The sequence below is a fragment of the Mesoplodon mirus genome, assembly GCF_964341445.2.
Source record: "Mesoplodon mirus genome assembly, chromosome: 12".
Classification (NCBI taxonomy): domain Eukaryota; kingdom Metazoa; phylum Chordata; class Mammalia; order Artiodactyla; family Ziphiidae; genus Mesoplodon; species Mesoplodon mirus.
Window position 1 is genome coordinate 8,577,635 of NC_138988.1, and position 17,498 is coordinate 8,595,132.

General features: G+C 43.6%; 1 long non-coding RNA gene across 1 annotated transcript in view; it reads left to right on the forward strand.

Annotated features, from left to right (window-relative positions):
• Positions 1-17,498, forward strand: part of LOC309813961 — a 151,385-nt gene that overhangs the window by 89,734 nt on the left and 44,153 nt on the right. Inside the window, exon 3 of the long non-coding RNA XR_014295564.1 lies at positions 13,707-13,805. This is a non-coding gene — a long non-coding RNA (uncharacterized lncRNA). The remainder of the gene's footprint in view (positions 1-13,706; positions 13,806-17,498) is intronic.

Genomic DNA, 17,498 nt, shown 5'->3' on the forward strand with positions numbered 1-17,498 from the left:
GTGTTTCCTTAATTTCTCTTTGAGATTTTTCATCATTAGTGTAGAGGAATGCAAGAGATTTCTGTGCATTAATTTTGTATCCCACTACTTCACCAGATTCATTGATTAGCTCTAGTAGTTTTCTGGTAACATCTTTAGGATTCTCTATGTACACTATCATGTCATTGGCAAACAGTGGCAGCTCTGCATCTTCTTTTCCAATTTGGATTCCTTTATCTTTTTCTTCTGGCTGCTGTGGCTAAAACTTCCAAAACTATGTTGAATAATACTGGTGAGAGTGTACAACCTTGTCTTGTTCCTGATCTTAGAGGAAATGGTTTCAGTTTTTCACCATTGAGAATGATGTTTGCTGTGGTTTTGTCATATATGGCCTTTATTATGTTAAGTTCCCTCTATGCCTACTTTCTGGAGGTTTTTTTTTTTATCATAAATGGGTGTTGAATTTTGTTGAAAGCTTTTTCTGCATCTATTGAGAGGATCATATGGTTTTTATCCTTCAATTTGTTAATATGGTGTATCACATTGATTGATTTGCGTATATTGAAGAATCCTTTTGTTCCTGGTATAATCCCCACTTGATCATGGTGTATGATGCTTTTAATGTGCTGTTCGATTCTGTTTGCTGGTATTTTGTTGAGGATTCTTGCATGTGTGTTCATCAGTGATATCGGCCTGTAGTTTCCTTTTTTTGTGACATCTTTGTCTGGTTTTGGTATCAGGGTGATGGTTACGTCACAGAATGAGTTTGGGAGTGATCCTCTGCTATATTTTGGAAAAGTTTGAGAAGGATAGGTGTTACCTCTTCTCTAATTGTTTGATAGAACTTGCTCTCTCTGATTGATATTACGAGGGGCCGGGAGGTCTCTGGTGGTCCAGTGTCCTGAACTCAGCTCTCCCACCTCAGAGGCTCAGGCCTGACACCTGGCCGGAGCACCAAGACCCTGTCAGCCGCGCGGCTGAAATAATAGAAAATGGATTTATGCTTCCTGATGCTGTCACTTCCTTTTTTTAGGATTTTCTTGTCAACAACTCCCTTGATGTTATTGCTTCAAACATTTGTTTGCTCTCACACACTGGCCCATTCCTGAATCCAGCCGCTAACATCAAGGCTCACTCTTCTAAGGAGTTTTTGGATTTGTCCTCTTTGTGTATATTCTACTTTAAGCTGCCTCAAGTGTTCTGTTTTTTTTTTTCCCCATAATTAAGGATGATTTTGAAACTCTTTGAAACTTTGTGTTGGCCACAAGATCTTCTGCTTTCTCCATGGCCTGCTCATGATTTTAGGTGCAGTTTTGTCCAAAAGACAGCAAAAGCAGAATGTGGCGTGAGGGGGGAGGGTATAATACTGTCTAGGAAAAAAAAGAGCATGCATTGGCTGGATTTCTTTGTTAGCGAGGTGGGGCTGGAATTCTCCTGTTGTGCACTTTCATGTTATCACAGGAATCTCTCTCCCTGAAATAATATAACGCATCAAGGACCTTGGTTTTTCCCAGAAGCGTTTGAGAAGAGGGAGCATTCGTCTTGCCTTTTGTCCTTTTACTTTATTTGTGTTAGAAATCTTCACTGTGCCAACCTTGGGAGGAGGGGAGAAGGCAGTAAATTACCTTCTCTTGACCTTCACATCACCAGGCTACAAATGCCTTTCAGTGGCAGGCATTTACTTTGCTGTTTTGTTCCTGATCAAGGGAAAGCAGAGGGAGACACTCTTGAAAGTTCAGTCACTTACACCAAATTACAATGGGTGGAATTGCAGGTTACATCAGGAAGTCAGAGTTGGCTGGTAATGGGATTGATACCCACCATGGATTCACGCCAGCAGTCATCACTTGCGCGGGGAGGGGAAGCCCTTTTCATGAAATGTTCTTTTGGGGGGAATACACCAAGAGCGGAGCTGCTAGGAATTCTTCAGGACACAAGGCAGAATTGGGTACCATTTGGCCTCTACCTTTTCCCTCTCAGATCAGTGATGATTTGTGGGCAAGTTCAGCTGTCCTATAGGGTCAGGGATTGTATAGAATGGTAGCAATTGGTCATTTAGATGCCTGTGCTTATTGGCTTTATAAGCGATATAATGTCTTATAATACTGATACTCATACAATACTATCATTACATAGAGTAAGAATATATTTAAGATATAGTTATAATATCATAATTTATAATACTTAGAGGAAGTAATTCACTGTGGAGCCAGGAGACCTGGATTCACATCCCTGGTCTTTCTTTAACTATCTGTGTGTATTTGGGCTACTTTCTTGCTCTCTCTTTGCCCCATTGTTTTCTCTGCTACATGAAGATAATTATGCCTACCCTGAAGGGCTTCTTGGTGCTAGCACAGAGTAGGTGGTCATGAGCTGCTAGGCATTCCCCCCACCCCCTTTTTTTTGGTCCGTGCCAAGAGGGATGGGCATGTGGGATCTTAGTTCCCCAAACAGGTATCAAGCTTGCACCCCCCTGCAGTGGAAGCTCAGGAGTCTTAACCACTGGACCGCCAGGGAAGTTCCTCCTCCTTTCGTCCCATTAATTGTTTGTGGGCTGGAAAGAGCTTTGCAGGTGGTCTTGTATGCTCTCTTCCAGGCTGGGAAACATTGACTCGGCGTGCATTCATTATTTCAGACTTGTTTCGTTTATTTATTCATTTACTCGTTCATTAGTCGTAAAGAATTCCCCTGCCTCCCATGCTTGGGGAAGGGAAGGCTGGTTTTGGTGAGTTGGTAGGGTTTATTTATTTTTTTTAATTTAGTTCATTTTTGAACAACAAAAGAGAGAAGAAGACACAAAGTGTACTTGTAGAGTTAAAGAATATTTTGCTTTTTGTTAACACAATTGTACACATATTAATTACAGAATCTAAAGGCTTCGTTAAGAGTGACCATAGCTTGGGAGCAAAATGGGAGAGTTTTGGACAAAACTGTTAGGTGGCTCTCTTGGGGGCACAGGTTGGGTAGGGTAAATGTGAAAGTTATTGGTGCTTTTGTTTTCTTTTTGTTTTTCTGTTTTCTCAAGTTTTTTGCTTCGTGTGTGTGAGTTGAGATTAGAAGTAAAGCTATTAAGAAATGTAGTTTTGTTGAACTACTTTGAGGATAGAGGTCAGCAGAAAAGATTCTTCATGAGTTCAAGCTGTTTTGTTTTGAAAAACAAAGAAGTCCTCCCAGGAAGTATTTACTTAGAGACTGCGAGAAGCAGTCATTTTTCTTTGAAATCATCATTTTATACTTTTCCTTTTAGATTACAGTTTGTTGTCTGTGTCAGATTATTTTCTTTTTTCTGGTTGTCATATTGTGAGCATTTTCTCATATTATTGGGGCACATTCTTTGGAAGCATTTAAGATGGCTTCGTGGTATTCCATTACATAGCATCCTTAGTTAACTATTGCCTTATTGCTGGACATTTATGTTGTTTCCTGCCATTTTGCTCTTATAAATAACAGTCAGAAATATCTCTGTGCATCAAAAGTTATGTGCCTCTTTGAGGATTCCTTTGGGGTGAATTTTGAGAAATGAAATGCAGAATCGAGAACAACCCGTTTAAGGGTCTTATGCATAGTGCCCTATGGGCAGCTGTGTATCAGGGTCTCCATGCCTAGGGGGCTTCTTAGCCTTGCATTTGGCTCAAGAATACTCAGCCATCTGGAGAGAAGCTGGTAGAGGGGAAATGCCTCTGGATTCCTGGTCTCAAGTCATCACCTACTGTGTAACTTTAGGCAAGAAGCTTCACTGCTCTGAGTCTCACTTTCCTCATGTACAAGGTTAGAACAATGGCATCGCTCCCCCTGCCCCATTGTTCTTGAGCTCAGGAATCATCTGCTATCATCCTGCAGTTGTGCTAGGGCCTTTGCATAGCTCCTAACATGTAAATGTGGAAATGAATATGGGATAATATATGGGAAGTGATGTATGGGAAAGAGTTTGGTAAACTGGGTTTCCTTGTCTCTAAGAAACAGTTGCTGAAGCTTTGGGAACCAGCAGACAGTAAATGGTGTCACTTAATGAGAATGGGAAGTGTGGATTCTGATAGGACCATTCAATTTAGGGCTTATTGTTTAAAATAACTAAAGCTTGACTTTAAATCGCCACGTTAAGAAATAATAAATATTTGACTTGGAACTTTTATTTGATTTTAGACTCTTGTCTTTCCCAACCAGGGAAGAGGATTCTAGGAGCACCCCTTTTTCCCTTCTCTGTCTGGGGTTCTCTGATGTCACTTGAGGGCATTTGGGGATGGCACAGCATTTCACCTGAAATTTGAAACTTTCATTTTCCTGCTGATTGGAGGCACACTGATGTCTGGCATTTGTTTTCCTTTCTCTTTCTCCTGTTTCCTCAGCTAACAAGGGATAAGAATCACCCCAAATCCCATGATCCAGAAGTAGTTAGAGCTAGTATTTTGAGATCCTTCCTTCCTGATTGAATTCAGGTGTATTCAGGCAGAATATGTTAACAGAATTGGGTTTCACGGTATATATTTTATAACTTGATTTTTTCTATTAATATTATATTATGAACATTTTATTATATCAATACATGTTCTTCAATAATATGATTTTCCATGGTTGTAGAGTTTTACATACTCTAATTTATTCAACCAAGTCCATATTGTTAGACGTTCAATTTTCCAACTTTTCACTTTAATAAATAATGCCACAGTGAATATTCTAGTAGAAGAATAGCTGTAGGTATATCAGTGGCAATACTGAGTCAAAGGGCAAGGATATTCACCACTCCTTGCTACTTATTCCAAACTGCCTTCCAGATACAATGAACATCTTGACCCAGATCAGCTGTAATAAGTATGCCTGTTCCATCAAATGTACATTTACACTTGATATGACCTTAAAAAATACTTCTTCCAAATTTGATGTGAAAAATACTTAAAATTGTATTTTTCCTTCTGATCCCAGTGTGGTTGCAGAGTTTTCCCATGTCGATGGTCTTGTGGTGTCCCATGCCTGACTGGGTCTCTCTGTGCCTCCTGGTCTACCCTCCAGTCTTCTCTCTTCTCTCTACCCCTGGGAGGTGACCTGTGGAAAGTTTACCAATGGGCCCCCCTCCCTGTCTCTTCTCTTGGGTTTGATCAGTGGTCAGTGCAGAGCCCCAGCAAGAGACGGGATGGGTGGGAGAGGAGAGCAAGGTCAGGGTGTTTGTTGTCCCGACTCCCTCCCTCTCTATATGGTCAGCTGTGACACAGATCCAGTCTCTTGTGTGCCCAAGGTGGAGTGTTCTACATTGCATTTCCTTCCATGTTCTGGGACCCACTCACTCCTTGGCCCCTTAGTTCCTTGGTCCCTTAGGATCTGGATGGCTCCACCTTTGTTGGAGATTCCTGCACTGTCCCTTGAGGTTTGGAATGAATTCCTTGGTAAAGAAGGCCTCCTTGGATTGTTCTTGAGTGTTGCATCTGTTTCCTGTTGGGACCCTGCCTGATAAGAATGATCTGATTAGTAATTGCAACAGATTGTGAATGATGACAGGTCATCATCCCATGTTACAAGCCAGGAGGTTTAGGCTCAGGGAGACCCAGAGTCTAACCTCTACTGAGTCTTCTGGTTGCACTGATAGAGGATGAAAGGTGGTGAGATTGCATTACCTGGGATTCTTCAAGAAAGGTAATTTCTAGCATTTAACTGTGATCCACTGTTTAAGCAAGATCATTAATGCTTTGCTTGGTATTCCAGATGCTTCTTTTTGTTTGTGTAGCTGGCGCACACAGGATACAACACAGACTTGGTTGTCAGACAGGCTGTGCTTACATCCCAGCTCTGCCGCGTCCTGGCTGAATGGCGCTGAGCAAATTACTTCATCTTGGTAAGCCTCAGTGGCCTTATATGAGAAACGGGTGTAATAATAGTAGCTGCCTGAGAGGTTGTCATTTCATCCTTGTTGGTGCTTTCCACTCTTGTGTGAGAGGATTAAAGGAGATAAGACATCCAGAGGGGTTAGTAGGAAGTGCTCAAAAATGTAGATGCAATCGTTCTAGATAACAATCACATTACTTTTATTTCCCATTCAGTTAAGTTATTGTACCTGCCAAAGGAGAGAGGTTTGGGGCCTTTGCCTTGCTAGATTGCACAGCTAGAGTTTTAATTCTAACTCTGCTCCCAGAGCACCATAGACTGTGTCTAAGTCATTTGACTTCTGATGTTTCTTCATGCTTAAACTGGATGGGGACTCATGGGCCACTCCACATAGCTTCCTGTCCATGTTCAAGAATCACATGTAGTTCAGGATCTGGGTCTCCTCTGTAATATCCCCAAGGACTGGTTATATAGTTTCTCTCTGGAAATGTCCTGCATTTCTTACAGATCGCCAGCTTCCGTGTTTGCATAGTTTTCAAAGAAGAGGATTCATTTCGTTAAGTAGATCTCTGTCTTCTTTGGCTCTGATTCAGGGTTTCCCAGCCTCAGCACTCTTGCCATTTGGGTCTGGATCATTCCATATTGGGAGGGGGCACCCTGTGCATGGTGGGCTGGCTTCTATGGACTCCATGCCAGTAGCATGCCCCCGGTTGTGACCACCAGAAATGTCTCCAGACCTTGGCAAATGTCTTGTGATGGGCAAAATCATTCCAGGTGACAACCACTACTTAAACATCCGCACATTTTCCCACTGTTCCCTCTAGAGCCTTTGAAGCTTTGGGCCACTTTTACCAGTGGGGACGGTCTCACCTCCATTCATTCTCATTTGCCAGTGGTTTGCTAATGGTGTGGGAAGGTCTTTAGAGCTGATCGCATTTGGGCATATTCCAGGTATGAAATAAGAGGAGGGGAACAGGATGAAATAAGACATCTCCTTCCCTTGCAGCCCATGATCATACTAGGCTTTTATTTTCTTTTAGTTATTTATTTTTAACCACCTCAACACATCTTTGATTCTCACTCTACCCCTGGTCAGTGCTGACTCCTGAGGACTGTGACTAGGAAATGAACATGACAGCCATGACCTCACTTCGAGTCCCCAAAGACATAGCCAAGGTCATAAGCTCCAAGAGGGCAGGTGTTGTTGCCTTTTTTTTTGCTTCCTTGTAAATCTCAAGTGTTGAGGGTTGTGGCAGGCACACAGTAGATGCTCAGTGTATGTTGTTGAATGTGTCAAGGGTTCTGAGACCACCCTCAGGTTTGCTGATTTGCTGGAAGGAGCCACAGAAGTCAGAAAAGTTGTTATGCTCAAGGGTATGGTTTATTGCAGAGAAAGGATACAAATAAGCAAAGGAAAAAGTGACATAAGGTGGAGTCCAGGAGAGAGTGGGCATCAGCTTTCCTCTCCCAGTGGGGTCACAGGGACAATGCTTAATTCTCTTAGCAACAATATGTGACAACATGTATGAGGTATTGCCAACCAGGGAAGCTCACCCAAGCTTTGGTGTCCAGGGTTTTTATCAGGGCTCATTCACCTAGGCATGGATCACCCACGTGACTGACCTTAGCTACTCAGTCTCCAGGACCCCTTAGAGGTCAAACTGCTGCAGTGTGGCCCAGGGTCCCAGGTCAGCAAAAGCAGGCCTTCACCATAGATCTCATTGTTAGCATAAAGTATCAGGAATGGCCCAAGGCCCCAGTGGTACAAAGACATACTTATTAGGCAGGATATTCCAAGGACTTAGAGATTATCTCCCAGGAGCAGTCAAGGGCCAGTCCTTGCTTTGCACTGCACAGGGTTTGAGGATCCCATGCTCTCTGAGTTTACTGCACAGGCCAAGATCGTAAGCTCCAAGAAGGCTCCGAACTTTACCTCTTTTCCACCCCTATAAACCCCAAGTGTTTAGGATGATGCCAGGTACATGGTACATGCTTGTAGTGAGATTGTCCAGAGAAACAGAACCAGCAGGAAAACCAATACTTAGGTTAAGCAGTTGGCTCATGTGATTGGAGAGACTTGGCAAATCCAAAATCTGTGGGATAGACCAGAAGGCTGGAAACCCAGGGAAGAGTTGCAGTTGAAGCTCGAAGACCACTTGTTGGTAGAATTTCCTATCTTGGGGGAGGTCAGTCTTTTTCTCAAAGCCTTCAACTGACTGCATAAGGCCCATCCACATTAGAGCAGTGGAACTTAAATTCACTGATTTAAATATTAACCCCATCCAAAAAATACCTTCACAGAAGCATCTAGAATAGTGTTTGACCAAATATATGGGTACCATGGCCCCGCCAGGCTGACACATAAAAATATCCATTACAGCGCTCAATGAACATTGTTGAAGAACTGTAGAACCATTAGGATTGGAAGAGACCAGTACAGTCCAGACCAGAATCCAGCTTCCTAATTCTATTTACCTCTCTCTCTCCCAGCTCTTCTTTTCATGTACAGACAATTGCATGTCAGAGGTTCTGCTTCCCTTTGCCCCCAGGGTTGAGGCCACATCTGGAACTACTCAGTATTTCTCTTTCACCCCAGCCTCATTTGTTCCTTTCTACTTAAATCATCTTCTGGAATCTTCCCCATCCTAGCTCAGAGCAACCTCATTATTGGACTGTGTGATAGATTTTTAGTGAAATGACACCTTCTTTTCTTAGAAACAAGTTGATAGTGGTAAGAATGTTTTTCTTGTCCCCTTGGGAAGAAAAAGGCATCAAATAAAAACAGTGATTTTTCTCTGTATCTAAATCAGACAGTTTATCCCTCAGGTTAATCTGAAGGAGGAAAAATAGCCAATATTTTCAGCCAGGGTAATTCACAGTGAATAAGCCAGCAACATATTCCAATTCATAACAGAAATTAATTCAGTATTTCATGCAGGAGAGTTCATATCAAATGTGGTCCCATGTGTTGAATTGGAACTATAACAATTTCCTCTTCCCTACTACAAAAAAAAAAACATTCTATAGTGAGGTTATTGTGATTGCCCTGCCTTTTATCAATTTATCTCATAAAGAAATACTTAGCATTTTGTGTGGTATTGTTTTCTTGAAACCCTCAGGCCGATATTCTTGGGGACATTCAAACCAATAGATCTTTTCCTAGTTTACAAAAAAATTTAGAAATTAACATTTTTTCATTGATTGAAGGAGATGACTCCAAGTGGTGTTCTGAAATCATGCTTGCTGCTAAAAAACTTTCTTTTGGGGTCAGGTAGTGCTCACCAGTGATAGCCACGGCCAGAGCATGGAGCACTGGGAAGGCAGCAAAGCTTTGGGACCACAGGGCAGTAGTGATTGACCTTGGCACAGTGATTGGAAAGGTCAGAAGGTCATGAGTAGTGGTCTCTACCTCCTGGTTCACTAGGTGCTGTCTTGGTTTATGCTTCCTATCCTGCTTTAGCTGGGATAGCCCACACATCTCTGATTCCTGGACTAAGCCTAGTGATATTCTAACTCTAGGCCCTTGCATATGCTATTCCTTCAGCTTGCATTTGTTCTTCTCGTATATATGGGCATGGCTGGCTCCTTTATATCCTCAGGTCTTAGGTCAAATAGTCATCTCCTCAGAGATGCTTCTCAATTGTCTATCATGTAATGTTTGTTTTTCCTTCTGCTATGGTCTGAGTGTTTGTGTTCCCCCCAATTCATGTGTTGAAATCCTAACCTCCAAAGGTGATGGTATTAGTAAGTGGGGCCTTTGGGAGGTGATTAGGTCGTATGGGTGGAGCCTTCATCAATGGGATTACTGCCGTTATTAAAAGATCCCACAGAGCTCCTGTCCTTCCACCATTTGAGGACACAGTGAGAAGACTCTGGCTGTGAACCAGAAAGAAGGCCTGTATCAGAGTGTTACCGTATTGGCACCTTGATCTTGGACGTCTAGCCTCCGGAAATGAGAAAATGAATGTCTGTTGTTTGTAAGCTACCCAGTCTGTGATATTTTGTTATAGCAGCTTGAATGGACTAAGACACTTTCATAGCATGATTACAAGGTCAGTTCTCTTGTGTGTTTATCTTTTTGTTTATTTTCTGACCCTCCCCACCCAAGGTGCCCCAATTATCTGGAACTATGCCAGGCTAATAGTAGGCTCTCAGTGATATGTTGCATAAATTAAAAAATGAATGAATGAACTGGAAGGTACTGTGTGAGTAGTTAGTAGAATACTAGCAGTAGTAATAGATAAACTTGCAATCGCAGTGGCTTAATACAATAGACATTGAGGTTTTGCTAATGTCAAGTCCAATAAGTGATGGTGGCATGGCAGTGCAGAGAGTGAGGGCAGAATCTCTGTTCCACAGAGTCATTCAGGGATCCAGGCTGACAAAGGTTGTCCTACCTTGGATGTTCCACAGGCATTGACATCCAACCAGTAGAAGGGGCAGAGACAGAGCCTGGAGGCTTGTGCAGGAAGTAAGGTTTTGTAGTCTGGAAGTAGTGTACATCACTTCTTTCTTTGGTTAGCACATGAGGACCTTGTATGACCCTGTCTAAAGGGCCTAGAAACACAGTGGGCAACTACTTCCCAGTGACTCCTCTATGAAGGGGAGCATGAACTTGTGGCAGGTAGCTAGTCACTTCTGCCTCTAGTAAGGTGGCCTTCAGTAGCCGAGTGCCACCACCACTCATTATATTGGGAGCTCCATGAAGGCAGAGATGGTCTCTTTCATCAACTTGAGCTGAGGGCCTAGCGCAGTCCATAGTTGAATGACAAACCAACCACCTCTTGATCACCAACTGTATTTGGGGCACAAGGTCAGACCCAGAGCTTGCCACGGTAGGAACACATAGGAAGAATTCCACAAAGACTTAGAATCAACAAAGAATCCTTTGTCCTTCGAAGGTAGACCAACCCCCAACTCCATTACAAACTCCATAAAAAGCAGAAGATGGCCGAGCAAGTTCTGAAGTGACTTTCTCCACCCCTGAAGAGCAGGATACAACAAAAGCCTCCGAGTGTAAAATACATCAGTTCAAAAGCTGTGCAAAGAAATGGCTTCTCACCCTCCTTTTTGGATCTTTCATTGTATTTTGCTCCTTGGAGAGCAGCGGAAACCACTTCGGAGCATGATCTTCCTTCTTTCTGTTTCTTCTCTGACATGGAAAGTGAATTTCTCTTCTACTTCTTCCTTGACCTCATGTTCTGTTCCATTATATGCGCTGCAGTGGAAATAAAAAAGAGGGTCAGACTGAGTCACCCAGCACATTTTTAAACTCTCGTAGTTTAGAAAAGCAGGAAGTCTTTGAATGGAGACCATCAGATGGAGTTCTAACACCCTTTTATGGGGAATAGGATTCTTCACAGGGCTACAGACCTCTGTCTTTTAGACTAGTGTCCTTTAGCTCATAAAGGGGAAAGTCACCTTGGCCACCATTAATACGCAGACAGGCTTTCACTCTTTTCCTCCTCATCGCTGTGATGAAGTTTTTCTGAGCTCCTCCATGGAGCGAGCAGAGTGGGAAGGAACATTTGTCCTGTGAGACAGCGGAACTTTCAGTGGCTGGCGTAGAAGGGAATATCCGGATACCATCCTGGAAATTGGACATCATATGTGTATCTGGCTCTGTTCTTGATACTGAGGATACGGAAGAGGGAAATCACATTCCCATGGCATGTGCCCATCCTCCTTTCATTTCCTCTTTTCTTTCATTGTTTCCATGGCCACAGCAGATAGATGCTCCTTAACTTGTATTGTCCCCTGTGTGTCATAATGGTGCTGTCCCTCATCATGCCTTACAATTTACCAAGGACTTTCACCCAAGGTATGTTTTAGGAACACTTTGAAAACTTTAAGTGCTGTGCAGATATGTGTAAGAATTCCACGTTCTTAAGACGAGTCAGTTGGCCAAGAAGCAATGTGTCCAAGGGCATCATTATTTCTTAACATTTCTGTTATTTCCTTATTTTTACCTTCATAAGAAAACCCCAAAGGTAGCCCCAAGCAGATATTCTCCAATGGTACGTCCCAGTATCTTGAGTGATAGTTCACAGGTGAGAAACTGTGGGCTGAGTGAATTGCCTGTGCTCTGGAGCTATTGGGTGGACGTTAACCCCTCTCCCTCTCCTCATGGAAATTCTGTTGGTTGGGCTCAGCATTAAAGGTTACACGGAGGAAACTCTCTTATCTCTGTTGCAAACATTCCTGAGGTATTTTGTTGTGGTGACTGACCCCTCCCTGAAAGAAAGGCAGCATGGCGTACGGACGGTGCCCAGACTGTGGGGACAGATTTAGGTTTCAATTGGGGTCCCTCCATATAAGGTTGGTTGGCTCATCTTATTGCTCCAAGCCTTACCCACACCCCCTGGAAAATGCTGATGAACTACCTCTTTTCATCTTACAAAAATTAGAAATAATGGTGGTAAGGTGGTCATCCCAGTAGCTCTGGCTGTGTCATGGACACCGCAAACTTCTTTTTTTTCTTCTCCTACTAGAATCTAACCAATTTTTTTTTTTATTGAAGATTTACAGTGTTGTTTTAATTTCTTCTGTACAGCAAGGTGACTCAGTTATCCATATATATACATTGTTTTTTAAATATTCTTTTCCATTATGGTTTATCATAGAATATTGAATATAGTTTTCTGTGCTATACCATAGGACCTTGTGTTTATCCATTCCATATATAAAAGCTCACATCCGCTTACCCCAGCCTCCACCCCCACCCCTCCCCCACCCCCTCCCCCTTGGCAACCACAAGTCTGCTCTGTATGTCTATGATTCTGTTTCTGTTTCATAGATAGGTTCATTTGTGTCATATTTTAGATTCCACATATAAGTGATATCGTATGGTATTTATCTTTCTCTGTCTGACTTACTTCACTTAGTATGATCATCTCTAGTTGCATCCATGTTGCTGCTAATGGCATTATTTCATTCTTTTTTATGGCTGAGTAGTATTCCGTTATATATATGTATCACATCTTCTTTATCCATGCACCTGTTGATGGACATTAAGGTTGGTTCCATGTCTTGGCTATTGTGAATAGTGCTGCTGTGAGCATAGGGGTGCATGTGTCTTTTTGAATTAGTTTTGTCTGGGTGTATGCTCAGGAGTGGGATTGCTGGATCATATGGTAATTCTATTTTTAGTTTACTGAGGAACCTCTATTCTGTTTTTCACAGTGGCTGCACCAGCTTACATTCCCACCAACCATGTAGGAGGGTTCCCTTTTCTTCACACCCTCTCCAGCATTTGTCATTTGTAGACTTTTTAATGATGGCCATTCTGACTGGGCGGACACCGAAAACTTAGTGGCATCAATCAATAGCTGTGTCATTGTGCCCATGGTTTCTGGGGGTCAGGGACTTTGATGGAGTATGGCACGTGGCTTATCTCTGAGCCAGGATGTCTGGGTCTCAGCTGGGAAGACTCCACTGGCTGGCGGTGGGGATCTTCTGAGGTTTCCTCACTCACCTGTGTGGTGCCTGGCTGGGGTAACTCCCAGCCTGGGGTCAGCTGGGGCTCTCGACAGGGAACATCCAGATGTCATCTCCGTGTGGCTTACTGCATTTTCAGAGGAAGTGCCCTGACAACCAGCCTGTCAAGGGAACCAGACAGAACTGCACTACCTTTTATGAGCTAGTGAAAGTCATAAAAAGTGAAATCACATAATATCACTCTTGTCACGATGATGACGACATATCCATTAAGAGGCAGTGGTATCATTGAAAAGAACAGAGTCCTGCTACAGATGCTTTTTTCATTAAAAAAATCTCATTTCACAGATGGCAGAGGCCTCAAATAATTTAAATCCTTTTTGAAAAATTGCGAACTATTACCAGCACAAAAGGCGCACACATATGAATATTCCTCTTAATAAATGGTTATTAAGCAAACCCCTGTGTAATTACAGGTCAAGAAACCAATAGCCAGACTCAGAGCCCCCAGGACGCCCATATCAATGACAGCTCCTCTCTGCACCATGAATGTGTCCACAAGGCCACCTTCTCTGGTAAGTCACTGGCTATGTTTTACCTGTTTTTGAACTCTATATAAATGAGCTAATATTGTATGTGTTCATTTGTGGTTGGCTTTTTTTTTCTTCTTCTCGATATTAGGTTTGTGAACTCTGTCCATGCTTTGTGTGTAGTTGTGGCTTATGTCATTGGCGTAGAATATTCCATTGTATGAACATTTATCCATTCCACTGTTAATGGACACATGGATGGTTTCCAGTCATTTCCAGCAAGGCATGCTGCTATGCACAGTCTTAAATGTGTATTTCGTTGCATCTGGGCATGCATGTCTCCAAGGTATCACCTAGGAGGGTATGAGTGGACAGTGACAGTCTGTTTTCTAAAGTGACTGTACCATTTCATGCTCCTGGAGCCACACAAGAGAGTGCTGTTGGTCGAATCTTCATCAACACTTGGTGTTACTAGTCTTTTTCATTAAGGTTATTAGACTTTTTCATTAGGGTTTTTTTTTTTTTTTTGCCTCAGGTTTTATCTTGTTCTTTCCTTTGTTATGTAGTCCTCTGTTTTTTTATTTTGTTTGACTCTCTGTGTTGGTGTCTATGCATTAGATGAAACAGCTACTTCTTGCAGTCTTGAAGGAGACGCCTCACATAGGAGATAAAACTTACCACTCAGCCGTGTCGTAGCTCTTTGTTGTCTCTTGCATCTTTGTGACTGTCCTAGCGGCCTCTTTTATTTATTTATTTAAAATTTTTTTTTTTTTTTTTTTTGCGGTACGCGGGCCTCTCACTGTTGCGGCCTCTCCCATTGTGGAGCACAGGCTCCGGACGCGCAGGCTCAGCAGCCGTGGCTCACGGGCCCAGCCGCTCCATGGCATGTGGGATCTTCCCGGACCGGGGCACGAACCCGCGTCCCCTGCATCAGCAGGCGGACTGTCAACCACTGCGCCACCAGGGAAGCCCAGCCTCTTTTATTTTTATCAGCTCCCAGTAATCCAGGCTATGCTAAGACCTGTCCGTGTCCCAGAGGGAGGGATCTTAGCACCTAGATTCAGGCTGATTGGAAGTCAGATCCCCAGGCAGCAGATTTTAAAGTATGCACATATATACAGTCCTGTGGGATTGCAAGAGTGAGCCCCACTGGCCACCACATCTGATGATCTGGATGTGTTCCCTGGATGACAGTCACAAAAATCAGGGCTCCAGACAAGTGTCTAGGCCCTAAGTGTCTAAGAGATACTGGGTGAGCTGTCGTGGGGCAGAGGGACAGTGCAGAGGTGGCAGCCCCCTGCCTACATTCCCTGGGGCATGTCCGTAGCCTCTGTACATGTGCCAGACCTGAAGCCTGCCCCCCAGGCTGTGGCTCCAGAACAAACAGAAAGGCTTTTTTTCACAGAAAGATGCAGTATATGTTTGAGTCAGCTGTCTCTGCTGAACCCTGGGGTAGTGACTAGCCAAGCACTGTCCCTCCGATTGTTACAGTTCCGAGGGGCCCAGGAATGCAAGCCCCCATGGCCACCAGAGCCAGGAGTTCAAGGGCCAACCCCTGGGCAGCAGCTGCAGAACCCAGGCAGCAGACGCATGTAAAGCTCCCCTCTGGGACCTCCTGGTGTCGTGGAGCTGGCAGAGGGGGAATGTGAAGCTGGTGCCCGCTGGTTGGAGGGTAAGGATGATGCTGGCCGAGAGAGAGAAGAAAAAAATCTAGAATAAAAACAACAAAAAATGGCACCCAGTGACTTTAGTAAGGTAGAGGGAAAGTAGGACAAGGCATCCATCAACTCCTCTGTCTCTGGAGAGTATCCCAACAGGCCCCTGTCTCTCAGGCTGATGCTTCAAGATGAGGAAACGATTCTTTTTCACATGAAGTCTGGGCACTTCTCCAGTGGCTGTTTCCGTGCTGGGCCCCAGGGTGGGTGAGTCTATGCCAGCCCTTTAGAGGCGGTTCTCAGTTCATGACAGGCCTTTGGGTCTCCTGGATGTGAGCCCTGTTGTTTTTCAAAGCCAGATGTTTTGCGATGTCTGGCCAGATGTCTCTCAGGTGCACATCTTAAGGGTTGGGGTGCCTGATGTGGGTACAGACCATCTGTTCCTTGGGGAGAAGCTCTGGGTTTGTGAGTTCTCCACTGACTCTGGGTCATCCAGCCTGGGATGGAGGTTAGGGTGAGATTATGTCCCAGCCTTTCCTACATGCTTGATGTGGGTCTTCCCTTGTTTGCCTGATGTGAAGGGCTGCTCCACTGGTTTTCAGGTCTTTTTCAGAGGAAATTGTTCCATCCGTAGCTGCAGATTTGGTGTGTCCGTGGGAGGAGGTGACTTCACGATCCTCTTGCGTCACTGTCTTGGACCACTTCTACCTTTAGAATTTCTGCCATTCTAGCGAGCGTGTGGTGGTGCATCACTGTGATGTTTATTTGTATTTGTCAGATTCCTAATGAAGTTGATCATATTTTCATATGTTTCTTGGCCATTTGGGCATACTTTTTTTGGTGAAATGCTTGTTCTTGTCCTTTTTCATTTTTCTTTTTCACTCGTCTTTCCCTTATTGGTATCTGGGGTTCTTTATGTATTATAGGTTGTGATATTGTGATTGATAATAAGAGTTATATATTGGGTCTTTGTCCCTGTTTCTGGCAGAGAGCTCCTAAAACTCTTAGAATTTCCTAAGTGATGAGAACAACAAAGATGCCATTTTTAATGCTAATAAGGTGAGTTTTGGACCACACCTAAGGAAGGGACTGGCTGTCAGGGAACCCAACCATGTGATGGGAGGGTTGGAACTTTCAGTCCCAGCCCCTGACCTCTGGGGAGGGGAGAGGAGCTGGGGGTTGATTCATTTGCCAGTGGCCAGTGATTTAATCAATCATGGCTATGTCTTGGAGCCTCCATTAATCTCCCAAAGGACTGGGTTTGGAGAGCTTCTGGGTTGGTGAATATGTGGAGGTCTGGGGAGAGTGGTGTGCCTGGAGAGGGCATGGGAGCTCCCTGCTGTATCCCCCATACCTTGCCCTATGCATTTCTTCCATCTGGCTGTTCCTGAACTATATCTTTTTGTAACAAACGAGTGATCTAGTAAGTGAAATATTTCTCTGAGTTTTGTGAGTCACTCTAGAAAATTGGTTGAACCCGCTGAGGAGGTCATGGGAACCTCTGATTTATAGCCAGTCATCCAGAAGCACAGGTGATAACCTGGGCTTATGACTGGCATCTGAAGTTGGAGGGGGGACAGTCTTGTAGGACTAAGCCCTTAATCTGTGGAATCTGATGCTATCTCTGGGTAGACAGTGTCAGAGCTGAGTTAAATTGTAGAACACCGCACTGGTGTTGTGGAACCGCTTGTTGGTGTGGGGAGAAAAACACACGCACATTGGAATTGGTTCCAGAACTCTTTCATGGGTATATGGCCTTTGTTAGTTATATAAGTGGCAAATTTCTTTCCCACCCTATGGTTTACCTTTTCCCTCTCTAAATGATGCTTTTGTGTATACGCTTGTGTCCTGCCTTTTTTGTTCAACATTGTGTTGTGAGATTTATTCATGTTGTGTTGCTAGCTACAAGTTGTTTGTTTCATGGCCGTGTCATATCCCATCGTTCATAATTCTGATAAGTCCACTTGTAATTTTTCTGGAAGGGTAACTGCTTTTTTTTTGTATTTTAAACACTCCTTATGCTGAGGTCATATCGATACTTTATTCTAAAAGCTTTATTGTTTTGCCTTTCTCATTTATAGCA